Here is a 16,419-nt window from a genome sequence, read left to right on the forward strand (position 1 = left end):
TGACCGCCTGTCCCGGCCAGTTGGCGGTCTCCTCTTGTGCTGGCCAGCCTGAGGAGACCGCGGAGGACGTAGCCTCGATGAGCTCCCAGTATCTCTCAAACCTTCCAGCCCTAAATGAAGAGGGCAGGGTTTCTGCCACATTTAGTTGAGGGTCATGGTATCTGACAAGCCCTGGGCTCAGGACAATACATCCACGGCTCGTCTTCGCAGTAAGTGGAATGATACCAGAGAATTCATGCGTGGGAGGAGATCAACTTGGAAAACCCCGACTCCAGGATGAGTCGCTGGCTTGTGGCTTTGAACACCGCTTTGTTTTACTTTGAGTCGCCCCACTAGCATAGCAGGGTGAAGGCACCGATTGCCTTTGCTTTGGATAGCAGTGGGGACAACCAGTGTGCCAGATGTAGTGTTTATGGCACTGCATTTTGTGTCGCCACCCAAAATGTTGCAGTTCCTGCCCACAGCCGCGGCCGGGATTGGCTGTACCGGGGGTGCTGGCTCTCACGTCGGGTAGCTGACAGGCATCGCTTCTCGGCCTTTTGGCTAAGATCAAGTGTAGTATCTGTTCTTATCAGTTTAATATCTGGTACGTTCCCTATCCGGGAACCATATATTAAATTGCTTTTTGGGAGAGGGAGATGGAACGGGAGCTTGCTCCGTCCTTTCCACGCATCAACCTGGTATTGCAGTGTTTCCAGGAGTGGTGCAATGCCCCGCATTTCTCGTCGGAAATAAAACAAGCCTCCGCCAGGCACTCGCTCACCTGCTCCACCCAAAGCCGGACCAGGGTTCTCCTCCTGCACTGCAGCTTTTCCTCAGCCTGCGGCCGCAATGGCCTTCCAGGAACAGTGCGGGCCCCTCCCCTTTTGTCAGGAGCAAATCCCGTGCTCTTCAGGCCAACTCTCGAGTGCTGCACATGAGGCCGGGGCTGGATTTCCGCCCGCGCTGCCGCTGGGCGTCAAGTTGTGGCTCCGTTTGCACTCCAGATAAGGATGGAGGTCCGCTGACGGCACTGCTCTCGGAGCCTTTCCCAAAAGGCTTTGGAATGCACTCTGAAAGACCTGAACCTTCAATGTGCCTGAGCTTCCCGGGCTTGGGATATCCGACATCCGGCATCGTTGTGAGAAACAAAGGGGGCTGCGCACGCGGCAGATTGGCACGAGGTAGGAAAGATCAGGCGCTGTGTCGGCCTCCCTGCCTGTCAGTCAGAAGGCTGTGTCCCTGGAGCTCATGTCTGTTCCTAAGCTCAGCGAGTCATACTTACCTGGCAGGGGAGATACCATGATCAGCAAGGTGGTTCTCCCCGGGTGAGGCTCAGCCATTGCACTGGGGCTGTGCTGACCCTGGTGAATTCCCCAAATGTGGGAATCTCAACTGCATAATTTCTGACAGTGGGGGACTGCGTCCGCGCTCTCCCCTGTGATCGTGTGAAAAAAGGAAAGAAAGAAAGAAAGAAAGGCCGACCACGGCGGCAACAACAACACTGGTGACCGCCTGTCCCGGCCAGTTGGCGGTCTCCTCTTGTGCTGGCCAGCCTGAGGAGACCGCGGAGGACGTAGCCTCGATGAGCTCCCAGTATCTCTCACACCTTCCAGCCCTAAATGAAGAGGGCAGGGTTTCTGCCACATTTAGTTGAGGGTCATGGTATCTGACAAGCCCTGAGCTCAGGACAATACATCCACGGCTCGTCTTCGCAGTAAGTGGAATGATACCAGAGAATTCATGCGTGGGAGGAGATCAACTTGGAAAACCCCGACTCCAGGATGAGTCGCTGGCTTGTGGCTTTGAACACCGCTTTGTTTTACTTTGAGTCGCCCCACTAGCATAGCAGGGTGAAGGCAACGATTGCCTTTGCTTTGGATAGCAGTGGGGACAACCAGTGTGCCAGATGTAGTGTTTATGGCACTGCATTTTGTGTCGCCACCCAAAATGTTGCAGTTCCTGCCCACAGCCGCGGCCGGGATTGGCTGTACCGGGGGTGCTGGCTCTCACGTCGGGTGGCTGACAGGCATCGCTTCTCGGCCTTTTGGCTAAGATCAAGTGTAGTATCTGTTCTTATCAGTTTAATATCTGGTACGTTCCCTATCCGGGAACCATATATTAAATTGCTTTTTGGAAGAGGGAGATGGAACGGGAGCTTGCTCCGTCCTTTCCACGCATCAACCTGGTATTGCAGTGTTTCCAGGAGTGGTGCAATGCCCCGCATTTCTCGTCGGAAATAAAACAAGCCTCCGCCAGGCACTCGCTCACCTGCTCCACCCAAAGCCGGACCAGGGTTCTCCTCCTGCACTGCAGCTTTTCCTCAGCCTGCGGCCGCAATGGCCTTCCAGGAACAGTGCGGGCCCCTCCCCTTTTGTCAGGAGCAAATCCCGTGCTCTTCAGGCCAACTCTCGAGTGCTGCACATGAGGCCGGGGCTGGATTTCCGCCCGCGCTGCCGCTGGGCGTCAAGTTGTGGCTCCGTTTGCACTCCAGATAAGGATGGAGGTCCGCTGACGGCACTGCTCTCGGAGCCTTTCCCAAAAGGCTTTGGAATGCACTCTGAAAGACCTGAACCTTCAATGTGCCTGAGCTTCCCGGGCTTGGGATATCCGACATCCGGCATCGTTGTGAGAAACAAAGGGGGCTGCGCACACGGCAGATTGGCACAAGGTAGGAAAGATCAGGCGCTGTGTCGGCCTCCCTGCCTGTCAGTCAGAAGGCTGTGTCCCTGGAGCTCATGTCTGTTCCTAAGCTCAGCGAGTCATACTTACCTGGCAGGGGAGATACCTTGATCAGCAAGGTGGTTCTCCCCGGGTGAGGCTCAGCCATTGCACTGGGGCTGTGCTGACCCTGGTGAATTCCCCAAATGTGGGAATCTCAACTGCATAATTTCTGACAGTGGGGGACTGCGTCCGCGCTCTCCCCTGTGATCGTGTGAAAAAAGGAAAGAAAGAAAGAAAGGCCGACCACGGCGGCAACAACAACACTGGTGACCGCCTGTCCCGGCCATTTGGCGGTCTCCTTTTGTGCTGGCCAGCCTGAGGAGACCGCGGAGGACGTAGCCTCGATGAGCTCCCAGTATCTCTCAAACCTTCCAGCCCTAAATGAAGAGGGCAGGGTTTCTGCCACATTTAGTTGAGGGTCATGGTATCTGACAAGCCCTGGGCTCAGGACAATACATCCACGGCTCGTCTTCGCAGTAAGTGGAATGATACCAGAGAATTCATGCGTGGGAGGAGATCAACTTGGAAAACCCCGACTCCAGGATGAGTCGCTGGCTTGTGGCTTTGAACACCGCTTTGTTTTACTTTGAGTCGCCCCACTAGCATAGCAGGGTGAAGGCACCGATTGCCTTTGCTTTGGATAGCAGTGGGGACAACCAGTGTGCCAGATGTAGTGTTTATGGCACTGCATTTTGTGTCGCCACCCAAAATGTTGCAGTTCCTGCCCACAGCCGCGGCCGGGATTGGCTGTACCGGGGGTGCTGGCTCTCACGTCGGGTGGCTGACAGGCATCGCTTCTCGGCCTTTTGGCTAAGATCAAGTGTAGTATCTGTTCTTATCAGTTTAATATCTGGTACGTTCCCTATCCGGGAACCATATATTAAATTGCTTTTTGGAACAGGAAGATGGTACGGGAGCTTGCTCCGTCCTTTCCACGCATCAACCTGGTATTGCAGTGTTTCCAGGAGTGGTGCAATGCCCCGCATTTCTCGTCGGAAATAAAACAAGCCTCCGCCAGGCACTCGCTCACCTGCTCCACCCAAAGCCGGACCAGGGTTCTCCTCCTGTACTGCAGCTTTTCCTCAGCCTGCGGCCGCAATGGCCTTCCAGGAACAGTGCGGGCCCCTCCCCTTTTGTCAGGAGCAAATCCCGTGCTCTTCAGGCCAACTCTCGAGTGCTGCACATGAGGCCGGGGCTGGATTTCCGCCCGCGCTGCCGCTGGGCGTCAAGTTGTGGCTCCGTTTGCACTCCAGATAAGGATGGAGGTCCGCTGACGGCACTGCTCTCGGAGCCTTTCCCAAAAGGCTTTGGAATGCACTCTGAAAGACCTGAACCTTCAATGTGCCTGAGCTTCCCGGGCTTGGGATATCCGACATCCGGCATCGTTGTGAGAAACAAAGGGGGCTGCGCACGCGGCAGATTGGCACAAGGTAGGAAAGATCAGGCGCTGTGTCGGCCTCCCTGCCTGTCAGTCAGAAGGCTGTGTCCCTGGAGCTCATGTCTGTTCCTAAGCTCAGCGAGTCATACTTACCTGGCAGGGGAGATACCATGATCAGCAAGGTGGTTCTCCCCGGGTGAGGCTCAGCCATTTCACTGGGGCTGTGCTGACCCTGGTGAATTCCCCAAATGTGCGAATCTCAACTGCATAATTTCTGACAGTGGGGGACTGCGTCCGCGCTCTCCCCTGTGATCGTGTGAAAAAAGGAAGGAAAGAAAGAAAGGCCGACCACGGCGGCAGCAACAACACTGGTGACCGCCTGTCCCGGCCAGTTGGCGGTCTCCTCTTGTGCTGGCCAGCCTGAGGAGACCGCGGAGGACGTAGCCTCGATGAGCTCCCAGTATCTCTCAAACCTTCCAGCCCTAAATGAAGAGGGCAGGGTTTCTGCCACATTTAGTTGAGGGTCATGGTATCTGACAAGCCCTGGGCTCAGGACAATACATCCACGGCTCGTCTTCGCAGTAAGTGGAATGATACCAGAGAATTCATGCGTGGGAGGAGATCAACTTGGAAAACCCCGACTCCAGGATGAGTCGCTGGCTTGTGGCTTTGAACACCGCTTTGTTTTACTTTGAGTCGCCCCACTAGCATAGCAGGGTGAAGGCACCGATTGCCTTTGCTTTGGATAGCAGTGGGGACAACCAGTGTGCCAGATGTAGTGTTTATGGCACTGCATTTTGTGTCGCCACCCAAAATGTTGCAGTTCCTGCCCACAGCCGCGGCCGGGATTGGCTGTACCGGGGGTGCTGGCTCTCACGTCGGGTGGCTGACAGGCATCGCTTCTCGGCCTTTTGGCTAAGATCAAGTGTAGTATCTGTTCTTATCAGTTTAATATCTGGTACGTTCCCTATCCGGGGACCATATATTAAATTGCTTTTTGGAACAGGAAGATGGAACGAGAGCTTGCTCCGTCCTTTCCACGCATCAACCTGGTATTGCAGTGTTTCCAGGAGTGGTGCAATGCCCCGCATTTCTCGTCGGAAATAAAACAAGCCTCCGCCAGGCACTCGCTCACCTGCTCCACCCAAAGCCGGACCAGGGTTCTCCTCCTGCACTGCAGCTTTTCCTCAGCCTGCGGCCGCAATGGCCTTCCAGGAACAGTGCGGGCCCCTCCCCTTTTGTCAGGAGCAAATCCCGTGCTCTTCAGGCCAACTCTCGAGTGCTGCACATGAGGCCGGGGCTGGATTTCCGCCCGCGCTGCCGCTGGGCGTCAAGTTGTGGCTCCGTTTGCACTCCAGATAAGGATGGAGGTCCGCTGACGGCACTGCTCTCGGAGCCTTTCCCAAAAGGCTTTGGAATGCACTCTGAAAGACCTGAACCGTCAATGTGCCTGAGCTTCCCGGGCTTGGGATATCCGACATCCGGCATCGTTGTGAGAAACAAAGGGGGCTGCGCACGCGGCAGATTGGCACAAGGTAGGAAAGATCAGGCGCTGTGTCGGCCTCCCTGCCTGTCAGTCAGAAGGCTGTGTCCCTGGAGCTCATGTCTGTTTCTAAGCTCAGCGAGTCATACTTACCTGGCAGGGGAGATACCATGATCAGCAAGGTGGTTCTCCCCGGGTGAGGCTCAGCCATTGCACTGGGGCTGTGCTGACCCTGGTGAATTCCCCAAATGTGGGAACCTCAACTGCATAATTTCTGACAGTGGGGGACTGCGTCCGCGCTCTCCCCTGTGATCGTGTGAAAAAAGGAAGGAAAGAAAGAAAGGCCGACCACGGCGGCAACAACAACACTGGTGACCGCCTGTCCCGGCCAGTTGGCGGTCTCCTCTTGTGCTGGCCAGCCTGAGGAGACCGCGGAGGACGTAGCCTCGATGAGCTCCCAGTATCTCTCACACCTTCCAGCCCGAAATGAAGAGGGCAGGGTTTCTGCCACATTTAGTTGAGGGTCATGGTATCTGACAAGCCCTGGGCTCAGGACAATACATCCACGGCTCGTCTTCGCAGTAAGTGGAATGATACCAGAGAATTCATGCGTGGGAGGAGATCAACTTGGAAAACCCCGACTCCAGGATGAGTCGCTGGCTTGTGGCTTTGAACACCGCTTTGTTTTACTTTGAGTCGCCCCACTAGCATAGCAGGGTGAAGGCACCGATTGCCTTTGCTTTGGATAGCAGTGGGGACAACCAGTGTGCCAGATGTAGTGTTTATGGCACTGCATTTTGTGTCGCCACCCAAAATGTTGCAGTTCCTGCCCACAGCCGCGGCCGGGATTGGCTGTACCGGGGGTGCTGGCTCTCACGTCGAGTGGCTGACAGGCATCGCTTCTCGGCCTTTTGGCTAAGATCAAGTGTAGTATCTGTTCTTATCAGTTTAATATCTGGTACGTTCCCTATCCGGGAACCATATATTAAATTGCTTTTTGGAACAGGAAGATGGAACGGGAGCTTGCTCCGTCCTTTCCACGCATCAACCTGGTATTGCAGTGTTTCCAGGAGTGGTGCAATGCCCCGCATTTCTCGTCGGAAATAAAACAAGCCTCCGCCAGGCACTCGCTCACCTGCTCCACCCAAAGCCGGACCAGGGTTCTCCTCCTGCACTGCAGCTTTTCCTCAGCCTGCGGCCGCAATGGCCTTCCAGGAACAGTGCGGGCCCCTCCCCTTTTGTCAGGAGCAAATCCCGTGCTCTTCAGGCCAACTCTCGAGTGCTGCACATGAGGCCGGGGCTGGATTTCCGCCCGCGCTGCCGCTGGGCGTCAAGTTGTGGCTCCGTTTGCACTCCAGATAAGGATGGAGGTCCGCTGACGGCACTGCTCTCGGAGCCTTTCCCAAAAGGCTTTGGAATGCACTCTGAAAGACCTGAACCTTCAATGTGCCTGAGCTTCCCGGGCTTGGGATATCCGACATCCGGCATCGTTGTGAGAAACAAAGGGGGCTGCGCACGCGGCAGATTGGCACAAGGTAGGAAAGATCAGGCGCTGTGTCGGCCTCCCTGCCTGTCAGTCAGAAGGCTGTGTCCCTGGAGCTCATGTCTGTTCCTAAGCTCAGCGAGTCATACTTACCTGGCAGGGGAGATACCATGATCAGCAAAGTGGTTCTCCCCGGGTGAGGCTCAGCCATTGCACTGGGGCTGTGCTGACCCTGGTGAATTCCCCAAATGTGGGAATCTCAACTGCATAATTTCTGACAGTGGGGGACTGCGTCCGCGCTCTCCCCTGTGATCGTGTGAAAAAAGGAAAGAAAGAAAGAAAGGCCGACCACGGCGGCAACAACAACAACGGAGACCGCCTGTCCCGGCCAGTTGGCGGTCTCCTCTTGTGCTGGCCAGCCTGAGGAGACCGCGGAGGACGTAGCCTCGATGAGCTCCCAGTATCTCTCACACCTTCCAGCCCTAAATGAAGAGGGCAGGGTTTCTGCCACATTTAGTTGAGGGTCATGGTATCTGACAAGCCCTGAGCTCAGGACAATACATCCACGGCTCGTCTTCGCAGTAAGTGGAATGATACCAGAGAATTCATGCGTGGGAGGAGATCAACTTGGAAAACCCCGACTCCAGGATGAGTCGCTGGCTTGTGGCTTTGAACACCGCTTTGTTTTACTTTGAGTCGCCCCACTAGCATAGCAGGGTGAAGGCACCGATTGCCTTTGCTTTGGATAGCAGTGGGGACAACCAGTGTGCCAGATGTAGTGTTTATGGCACTGCATTTTGTGTCGCCACCCAAAATGTTGCAGTTCCTGCCCACAGCCGCGGCCGGGATTGGCTGTACCGGGGGTGCTGGCTCTCACGTCGGGTGGCTGACAGGCATCGCTTCTCGGCCTTTTGGCTAAGATCAAGTGTAGTATCTGTTCTTATCAGTTTGATATCTGGTACGTTCCTTATCCGGGAACCATATATTAAATTGCTTTTTGGAACAGGGAGATGGAACGGGAGCTTGCTCCGTCCTTTCCACGCATCAACCTGGTATTGCAGTGTTTCCAGGAGTGGTGCAATGCCCCGCATTTCTCGTCGGAAATAAAACAAGCCTCCGCCAGGCACTCGCTCACCTGCTCCACCCAAAGCCGGACCAGGGTTCTCCTCCTGCACTGCAGCTTTTCCTCAGCCTGCGGCCGCAATGGCCTTCCAGGAACAGTGCGGGCCCCTCCCCTTTTGTCAGGAGCAAATCCCGTGCTCTTCAGGCCAACTCTCGAGTGCTGCACATGAGGCCGGGGCTGGATTTCCGCCCGCGCTGCCGCTGGGCGTCAAGTTGTGGCTCCGTTTGCACTCCAGATAAGGATGGAGGTCCGCTGACGGCACTGCTCTCGGAGCCTTTCCCAAAAGGCTTTGGAATGCACTCTGAAAGACCTGAACCTTCAATGTGCCTGAGCTTCCCGGGCTTGGGATATCCGACATCCGGCATCGTTGTGAGAAACAAAGGGGGCTGCGCACGCGGCAGATTGGCACAAGGTAGGAAAGATCAGGCGCTGTGTCGGCCTCCCTGCCTGTCAGTCAGAAGGCTGTGTCCCTGGAGCTCATGTCTGTTCCTAAGCTCAGCGAGTCATACTTACCTGGCAGGGGAGATACCATGATCAGCAAGGTGGTTCTCCCCGGGTGAGGCTCAGCCATTGCACTGGGGCTGTGCTGACCCTGGTGAATTCCCCAAATGTGGGAATCTCAACTGCATAATTTCTGACAGTGGGGGACTGCGTCCGCGCTCTCCCCTGTGATCGTGTGAAAAAAGGAAAGAAAGAAAGAAAGGCCGACCACGGTGGCAACAACAACAACGGTGACCGCCTTTCCTGGCCAGTTGGCGGTCTTCTCTTGTGCTGGCCAGCCTGAGGAGACCGCGGAGGACGTAGCCTCGATGAGCTCCCAGTATCTCTCACACCTTCCAGCCCTAAATGAAGAGGGCAGGGTTTCTGCCACATTTAGTTGAGGGTCATGGTATCTGACAAGCCCTGGGCTCAGGACAATACATCCACGGCTCGTCTTCGCAGTAAGTGGAAGGATACCAGAGAGAATTCATGCGTGGGAGGAGATCAACTTGGAAAACCCTGACTCTCATCTCAGATCATTAGCAATTCTTCTTACATCACTGTCGCATTATTTTTAGTTTCATAGCAACTCTTACTACATTACTGTGTCATTATTTTAAGGTTTTTAGCAACTCTTCATAAATTACTGTCAGCATCACTTTGAGTTTATTAGCAACTATCACTACATTACTGTCAGCATCATTCTTGAATTCATTAGCAATTCTTCCGGCATCACTGTAGCATCATTTTGAGATCATTAGCAATTCTTACGACATCACCGTAGTATAATTTTGAGGTTAGTAGCAACTCTTACTACATGACTGTCAGCTTCACTTTGAGGTTGTTCAAAACACTTACTACGTTACTGTAAGCATAACTGAGTTTATTAGCAACTATCACTACATGACTGTCAGCATCACTTTGAGTTCATTAACAATTCTTCCGACATCACTGTAGCATTATTTTGAGGTTATTAGCAACTCTTACTACATTACTCTCAGCATCATTTTTAGGTTACTCGCAACTCTAACCAGGTGACTGTCAGCATCACTTTGAGGTTATTCGAAACTTTCACGACATCACTGTCGCATCATTTTGAGATCATTAGCAATTCTTCTGACATCACTGTCGCATTATTTTGAGGTTCGTAGCAACTCTTACTGCATGACTGTCAGCATCACTTTGAGGTTATTCGAAACTTTCACGACATTACAGTTAGCATCATTTTGAGTTCCTTAGCAGTTCTTCCGACATCACTGTCGCATTATTTTGAGGTTCGTAGCAACTCTTACTACATGACTGTCAGCATCACTTTGAGGTAGTTCGAAACACTTACGACATTACTGTAAGCATCACTGAGTTTATTAGCAACTATCGCTACATTACTGTTGGCATTATTTTGAGTTCATTAGCAATTCTTACTACATGACCGTCACATCATTTTGATATCATTAGCAATTCTTACAACATCACTGTAGCATCAGTTTGAGATCATTAGCAGCTCTTACTAGATTTCCGTCAGCATCATTTTGAGTTTATTAGCAATTCTTCCGACATCGCTGTCGCATTATTTTGAGTTTTGTAGCAACTCTTACTATATGACTGTCAGCATCACTTTGAGGCCATTCGAAACTTTCATTCCATTACAGTTAGCATCATTTTGAGTTCATTAGCAATTCTTGCTACATCACTGTCGCATCATTTTGAGACCATTAGCAATTCTTCCAACATCACTGTCGCATTATTTTGAGGTTCGTAGCAACTCTGACTACATGACTGTCAGCATCACTTTGAGGTAGTTCGAAACACTTACTACATTACTGTAAGCATCATTTTGAGTGTATTAGCAATTCTTATGACAACAGTGTAGCATAATTTTAACGTTAGTTTCAACTCTTCCTACATTACCGTCAGCATCATTTTTAGTTTTTTAGCATCTCTTACTACATCACTGTAGCATCATTTTGAGTTCATTAGCAACTCTTCCGACATCACTGTCGCATTATTTTGAGTTTAGTAGCAACTCGTACTACATGACTGTCAGCATCATTTTGAGGGAGTTTGAAACTCTTACTACATTATTGTAAGTATCACTGAGTTTATTAGCAACTATCACTACGTTACTGTTAGCATCATTTTGAGTTCATTAGAAATTTTTCTGAAATCACTGTCGCATTATTTTGAGGTTATTAGCAACTCTTAATACATTACTGTCCGCATCATTTTTAGGTTACTCGAAACTCTAACCACATGACTGTCAGCATCACTTTGAGGTTATTCGAAACTTTCACTACATTACTGTTAGCATCATTTTGAATTTATTAGCAGCTCTTACTAGATTAACGTCGCATCATTTTGAGATCATGAGCAATTCTTCCGACATCACAGTCGCATTATTTTGTGGTTTTTAGCAACTCTTACTACATTATTCTTGCATTATTTTGAGGTTCATAGCAACTCTTACTACATGACTGTAAGCATCACTGAGTTTATTAGCAACTATCACTACATTACTGTTTGCATCGTTTTGAGTTTATTAGTAATTCTTACGACATCACTGTCGCATCATTTTGAGATCATTAGCAATTCTTCTGAAATCACTGTCGCATTACTTTGAGGTTCGAAGCAACTCTTACTACATTACTGTCAGCATCACTTAGTTTATTAGCAACTATCACTACATTACTGTTAGCATCATTTTGAGTTCATTAGCAATGTGGGGCTTTGATTGGGAATTGTAAGAAAAATCACTGAATGAACAACACAAACACAGACTGTGTCTGAAATTCCACACCTGCACCCGAAACCAGTGTGGAATCAATTGTATCCACTGTCAATCCTGATTCTGGAGAAATTTCTTTGTGTGTTTTGATGGACGCGAGCCAAGCAGAAATTTCCCACAATACAATAGGGCGGCGTTTGGTCAGTGTTGAGCAGGCGTCAGTCTGACAATGATGTCATATTATTGTGTCATCACTTGACCAGACCCAAAAGTAGGCTCAGGTATCAGTTTCTTCTCAATGCTAATGTCTGCTAGCTTAGTCTGCTACTTTGATGGCTCTGCCTGCTCAAAGGTCCAGACCCCTGGATGTGGTGGTTCCTACCTGAACGTAGAGTCTGTCAGCTCATGTTGTTAAATCAACTCACCAGGAACACCAGTAGATTTCAATGGACTGACAATGAGTCTCATTGAATGGGTGTCTCGTCCAACGAGAAACACTCAGTCTCAGGTTGAAGCTCATCAATGAGGTCTTGTGGATCAGTGGCTTGCATGAATGAATGAGTTGGAAGACTTCTTGGAAATTAAAGAGGATTTAAAACAATTAAGAAAACCCTTAAGACAGAGTGATAATTCCAGCAGAGTAATTAAGGCCCATATTGAGTAGCAGGTATGAATTAGCCTGGATTTATCTGAGCTTCAAGTAGACGGCTAAGAGGCAGGTGGAAAGGTGTGTAGGATGAACGATGGTGACCTCCAACCAAATGAAGAGGACTGAGTGGAGGCTGACCAGCTCTACGGAGTCAGGCGGAGTTTGGCAGCGAGACAGGAGTCCAGGCCTGAATCGGTGAAAACCAACGTAACCGGCTTACGTTCTCAGCTGGATTCTCCCATCGATGTACGACGCCTCTCCAACGAACTGGTGGGAGGACGGCCTCCAAAGCCTCCACCTCGTCGACCGTGGCTCCCGCTGAGATTCGCTCGATGAAGAAGGGAAGCGCGTTGATTGGCTACCCTCTGGTCTCAGGCTGCTGGCTGCCTGGACTAAGCTGCTCTTCTCCGACACAAAGGTGGCTTCTCTCTCTTCAAGGCTCACAGGAGGTCAAGAGTGTAGCGACCGTGAGCCGAGATCGATGATGAATTACAAAAATAGAAAATCAAAAAATAAATTAGAGGAATAGAAAAGAAAAGGGGGGGGGGCGGACCAGCTGCTCTAGGAGCTCACACACAAAGGGCAGAAACAAGAAGCACTGAAGAGAGCGCCAGCAGTGGATGGTGCCACCACTGTTACAGTAAACTGGTCCGCCTCAGAGCAGTGACCTTTGACCTGTGAGGGGTTGTTGGCCAATCAGCACACTTTGCTGTCTTCAGTCCTTCTCAGATATCAACAAATGAAGCTGGTTGAACAGACAGCAATCATCATCACTCAGAGACATCACCTGGAGAGGAAGACTGCTCCGAGTTCTGACAATGACAGTGAAGAGGCAAGGAGAGCTGGACAACCACAGACAGTGAAACATTCGGAACATCATGTTGATACACGTGTGTGTGTGTGTGTGTGTGTGTGTGTGTAACCATGTTAAACTCTTTTAAATAAATGTTTCAGCCTGCTATTATCTGGATGCTGTATGATTCCTGCAACCCCAGACTAACTCAGGTGTTCGTACTGCAACCTAAAGTATGGTGATGAGGAGAATGATGAACAATCCACAAGGTGATCAGAAAATAAGAAATGGATTCAGGAACAACAAACCCATCTCTGAACATGTGATTGAAACATGTGAGTGGGACTGGCAGAACCTGGCTTTACCTCAAAGTGTCTCATCCAGAGATCTGTGACAGGCGTCTGCTGTGGAGGGTCAGTCTGTCCGTCCACATTCAGATCATTGATGCAGCGACTCTGCTAGGATCAAACTACTCAGGATGAAACAGACCAATGCTGACATCAAGTAGCAACTCAGCAGCTGATCAACTGAGTCCTCAGCACCAGTAGAGCCTGGTCCTGGTCCCTGGGGGGCTCCAACCACCAGCCTCTCTGTTAACAGCCGAGCGCAACAGAGACTCTGAGTCTCCTGCTGTTCATGAAGAGTTTTCAGGCTAAATTCAGTGTGTGAGGTCCACACTGCACATTTGAGGGACCATGAAGGACAGAGGAGAGTCTGACTGTCATGGTGAAAGCCTTCAGCACTAGAACTGAAACAGCCCCACCATCTTAACCCCCCCAGACCAAACATCATTGTCCAGCCTCCAACCAGAGGTCCATCAGTTATCATGGAGCCACAGGTGGAGTCTGGATTCTTTTCTAGAATGAGACGGCAATGACAGTCCTGCAGAGTGACATCACTGACATGAATGGATGACTTCAGTCACGTGACTGGATGACTTCAGTCACATGACTGGATGACTTCAGTCACATGACTTCAGTGCCAAACAGTGCACATTGGTGCCGACCAGTCAAAACCACCTCAGACTGTATCATTCTATATGCTTGGCTGTAGTGTGTGTGTGTGTGTGTGTGTGTGTGTTTTTAAAAAGGCAAAAAACTCTTTTTTTAAGCAACAGAACTTTAATACAAACACAAAATGAAAAGCAGAACAAGCCAGAACCCAAAATATGGATTTACAGAGGAAGCGTGCTGGGCCCAGAACCCAGAGGTGGATGGATCAAAACCATCCTCTGCTGAAAGAAGGGAACAAAATAAACCTGGTTGTTTTGAAATGTGAATCTGTTGAAGAGGGTGGAAATGGTGAGGGAGTCAGTTGTTCCTTTTGTTTTATGACAGAGACCTCATTGTTAACTAAATCATTTTAATTCTTTACTTGAAGATTCATGCTTTTTCGCTCAAAATGTTTGACAACTTCCTCCATGCTGGTGCCCCATCACACACAACAGGTGCACTTGTCCTCTTTTCTCCTCTGACCCTCAAACATTCACAGTCTTCCAGTGAACGTCCAATTGTCCTCTGAAATAAGAGATGAATCTTTCCCTGCTGAGACTCCTGATCTCTGACTGTCACTAGCATGTGCTAGCAGAATACAGCACTCCTTCTTCATGATCTGTCTTTGTCTCTGACCAGCTCTCCTGCTCTCTTTCCTCCTACCAGTCAAAGCAGACATCTTCACCTACTGATCTTGGATCTGCTGCCCGTTCCTGCCTGGTAAAAGAAGGAACCAGCACCTGGTTCTCCAGGCTGAATGAACTCCAGGACGTTGGCCAGCCGTGTCAGTTGAAACCTTATTTGTCCTAATAGAGAAAAAATAAGTCTGATTGTTGATGAAAGATGTCATCATGGCTTTGAAACTGTGGTTGGGGACCAGCCAACATGAGCACATTCATGGAAGAATAGCAGTAAAAACAGGAAGTGTCAGTTAGCAAGTACTCACCAGTCTGTCACTATCATACTTGATTCTAGTGGAACAAAATGGCTGCTGCTGACTGTGCTGCCTGGTGGAGGATCACTCTTCACCATCCTCTCAGGCCTTGATGGAACCAAAAAGGCCAGTTCCTGGAGAAGATCCTCTAGGGGTCCAGGTTAAAGCGGTGCCCCAGCTGGCACCAGGCGCTGACCCAGGTCCTGCATGGGAGATACTGTCAGTTCTGTTCTGCCCTGCTCACAACCACAGGCTGGTGTTGAGGCCTGCAGCAACCAGGGCCCCAGTCACCAAGAGTATAAAGGCTGGTCATTGTGGCAGTGGGAGGAGTCAAAATGAAGACAGACCAATGTGAGCAGGACGTTCCTGGAGAAGTCAGAAGAACTTGACCATGTTTCCTACAGTACCCAGGAGGCCTGGTAGTTGTTGAAGGAAGCTCCAAAAGCAAAGAGCAGACAGCAGGACATCAAAAGAAAAGATCCAGACACTAAAACTACAAGTAGAAACAAGAAGAAATACTAAAAGCTTTGGAAAGATACTACAAGGTTGGATATACATTATTATATACACTACTATTCTGACTGACTCCGAAAGAGGGACAGGAAACATTAGAATGTGGATCAGATCAGCTGATTTCAGTGTTGAGTCCATCCCTCCATCCACTTTCTGTTCTTATCCTTTAAGGGTCACGGGGGGGGGGGGGGGGGGGGCGATCCCAGGTGACGTTGTTCAAGAGGCAGGGTTCACCCTGGACAGGTCACCAGTCCATCAGGAGAAATGAGGTGGTCGGTATCATGCAACCTAAACTAAAACATTAGTCAGATCAAATTCAGATTAAAGCAAGAGTCTCCAGATCAAAGTCAGAATTCCTGATGATGTCATCAGGGCTTTGACAGTAACTAGAATGATCTCAGGAGGACATGAAAGAAACACAATTGAGGAAAGTAGAAGAGAGCATGGCTGCATGATGGTGCAGTGGTGAGCACTGTGGCCTCACAGCAAGAAGGTTCTGGTTTGAGTCCAGGCTCGGGTGGGGAATCTTTCTGTGTAGAGCCTGCATGTTCTCCCCATGAATGCGTGGGTTCTCTCTGGTACTCCGGCTCCTTCCCACCGTCCAAAGACATGTAATTGGGGACGAGGCTGATTGGACACTCTAAATTGACCGTAGGTATAAATGGTTGTTCGTCTCTGTGTGCTGACCCTGTGATGGACTGGTGACCTGTCCAGGGTGAACCCCGCCTCTGGCCCGTAGATGCTGGGATAGGCTCCACCCCCCCCCCTCGACCATCAGTGTAGGTGTTTTGTTAATTGCATGCCACATGAAATTATTGTTTATTACTGTTGGTCAGTTTTCTAGCGACAGTCTCACAGTGGCAAGACAAGAACACTTCTACTTTTGATGATGACAGTTTGTTCAACACTAAACTTCATCCAGTACCATGTTGTCAAACACTGGAACCTCCACAGCACCTGAACAGGGACTTGAACCCTGGACCCTCAGATTAAAAGTCTGATGCTCTACCGTCTGAGCTCCTCAGGCTCTTTCTACAGCATTGAGACAGGAACAGAAACACCTGTGAAGGTCAAACTGATGCTTTCTTGACTTGTTCAGTCCTCCATGTTGAAGTCCACCATGCTTTTGATTGGCTCTGATTCTCTGTGGCAAAATCCAACAAGAG

General features: G+C 50.3%; 12 non-coding genes across 12 annotated transcripts; all 12 read left to right on the forward strand.

Moving 5' to 3' along the window:
* Nucleotides 1-523: 523 nt before the first annotated feature.
* Nucleotides 524-714, forward strand: LOC147271876 (U2 spliceosomal RNA). The gene has a single exon (XR_015117294.1). It is a non-coding gene; the product is annotated as a U2 spliceosomal RNA (small nuclear RNA).
* Nucleotides 715-1,256: 542 nt separating this feature from the next.
* Nucleotides 1,257-1,420, forward strand: LOC147271877 (U1 spliceosomal RNA). Its single transcript, XR_015116635.1, has one exon. It is a non-coding gene; the product is annotated as a U1 spliceosomal RNA (small nuclear RNA).
* A 590-nt stretch (nucleotides 1,421-2,010) lies between these two features.
* LOC147271878 (U2 spliceosomal RNA) lies at nucleotides 2,011-2,201 on the forward strand. Its single transcript, XR_015117197.1, has one exon. It is a non-coding gene; the product is annotated as a U2 spliceosomal RNA (small nuclear RNA).
* Nucleotides 2,202-2,743: 542 nt separating this feature from the next.
* Nucleotides 2,744-2,907, forward strand: LOC147271879 (U1 spliceosomal RNA). The gene has a single exon (XR_015116864.1). It is a non-coding gene; the product is annotated as a U1 spliceosomal RNA (small nuclear RNA).
* A 586-nt stretch (nucleotides 2,908-3,493) lies between these two features.
* Nucleotides 3,494-3,684, forward strand: LOC147271880 (U2 spliceosomal RNA). Its single transcript, XR_015117446.1, has one exon. It is a non-coding gene; the product is annotated as a U2 spliceosomal RNA (small nuclear RNA).
* Nucleotides 3,685-4,226: 542 nt separating this feature from the next.
* LOC147271881 (U1 spliceosomal RNA) lies at nucleotides 4,227-4,390 on the forward strand. Its single transcript, XR_015117008.1, has one exon. It is a non-coding gene; the product is annotated as a U1 spliceosomal RNA (small nuclear RNA).
* A 586-nt stretch (nucleotides 4,391-4,976) lies between these two features.
* Nucleotides 4,977-5,167, forward strand: LOC147271882 (U2 spliceosomal RNA). The gene has a single exon (XR_015116435.1). It is a non-coding gene; the product is annotated as a U2 spliceosomal RNA (small nuclear RNA).
* Nucleotides 5,168-5,709: 542 nt separating this feature from the next.
* Nucleotides 5,710-5,873, forward strand: LOC147271883 (U1 spliceosomal RNA). The gene has a single exon (XR_015116794.1). It is a non-coding gene; the product is annotated as a U1 spliceosomal RNA (small nuclear RNA).
* Nucleotides 5,874-6,459: 586 nt separating this feature from the next.
* On the forward strand, nucleotides 6,460-6,650 carry LOC147271884 (U2 spliceosomal RNA). The gene has a single exon (XR_015117400.1). It is a non-coding gene; the product is annotated as a U2 spliceosomal RNA (small nuclear RNA).
* A 542-nt stretch (nucleotides 6,651-7,192) lies between these two features.
* LOC147271885 (U1 spliceosomal RNA) lies at nucleotides 7,193-7,356 on the forward strand. The gene has a single exon (XR_015116740.1). It is a non-coding gene; the product is annotated as a U1 spliceosomal RNA (small nuclear RNA).
* A 586-nt stretch (nucleotides 7,357-7,942) lies between these two features.
* On the forward strand, nucleotides 7,943-8,133 carry LOC147271886 (U2 spliceosomal RNA). The gene has a single exon (XR_015117398.1). It is a non-coding gene; the product is annotated as a U2 spliceosomal RNA (small nuclear RNA).
* Nucleotides 8,134-8,675: 542 nt separating this feature from the next.
* Nucleotides 8,676-8,839, forward strand: LOC147271887 (U1 spliceosomal RNA). The gene has a single exon (XR_015116637.1). It is a non-coding gene; the product is annotated as a U1 spliceosomal RNA (small nuclear RNA).
* The last annotated feature ends 7,580 nt before the right edge of the window (nucleotides 8,840-16,419 follow it).

The sequence above is a fragment of the Aulostomus chinensis genome, chromosome 1, assembly GCF_037954235.1.
Source record: "Aulostomus chinensis isolate RoL2024-O1b breed Wild chromosome 1, RoL_Achi_v1.0, whole genome shotgun sequence".
In the NCBI taxonomy this organism is placed as follows: domain Eukaryota; kingdom Metazoa; phylum Chordata; class Actinopteri; order Syngnathiformes; family Aulostomidae; genus Aulostomus; species Aulostomus chinensis.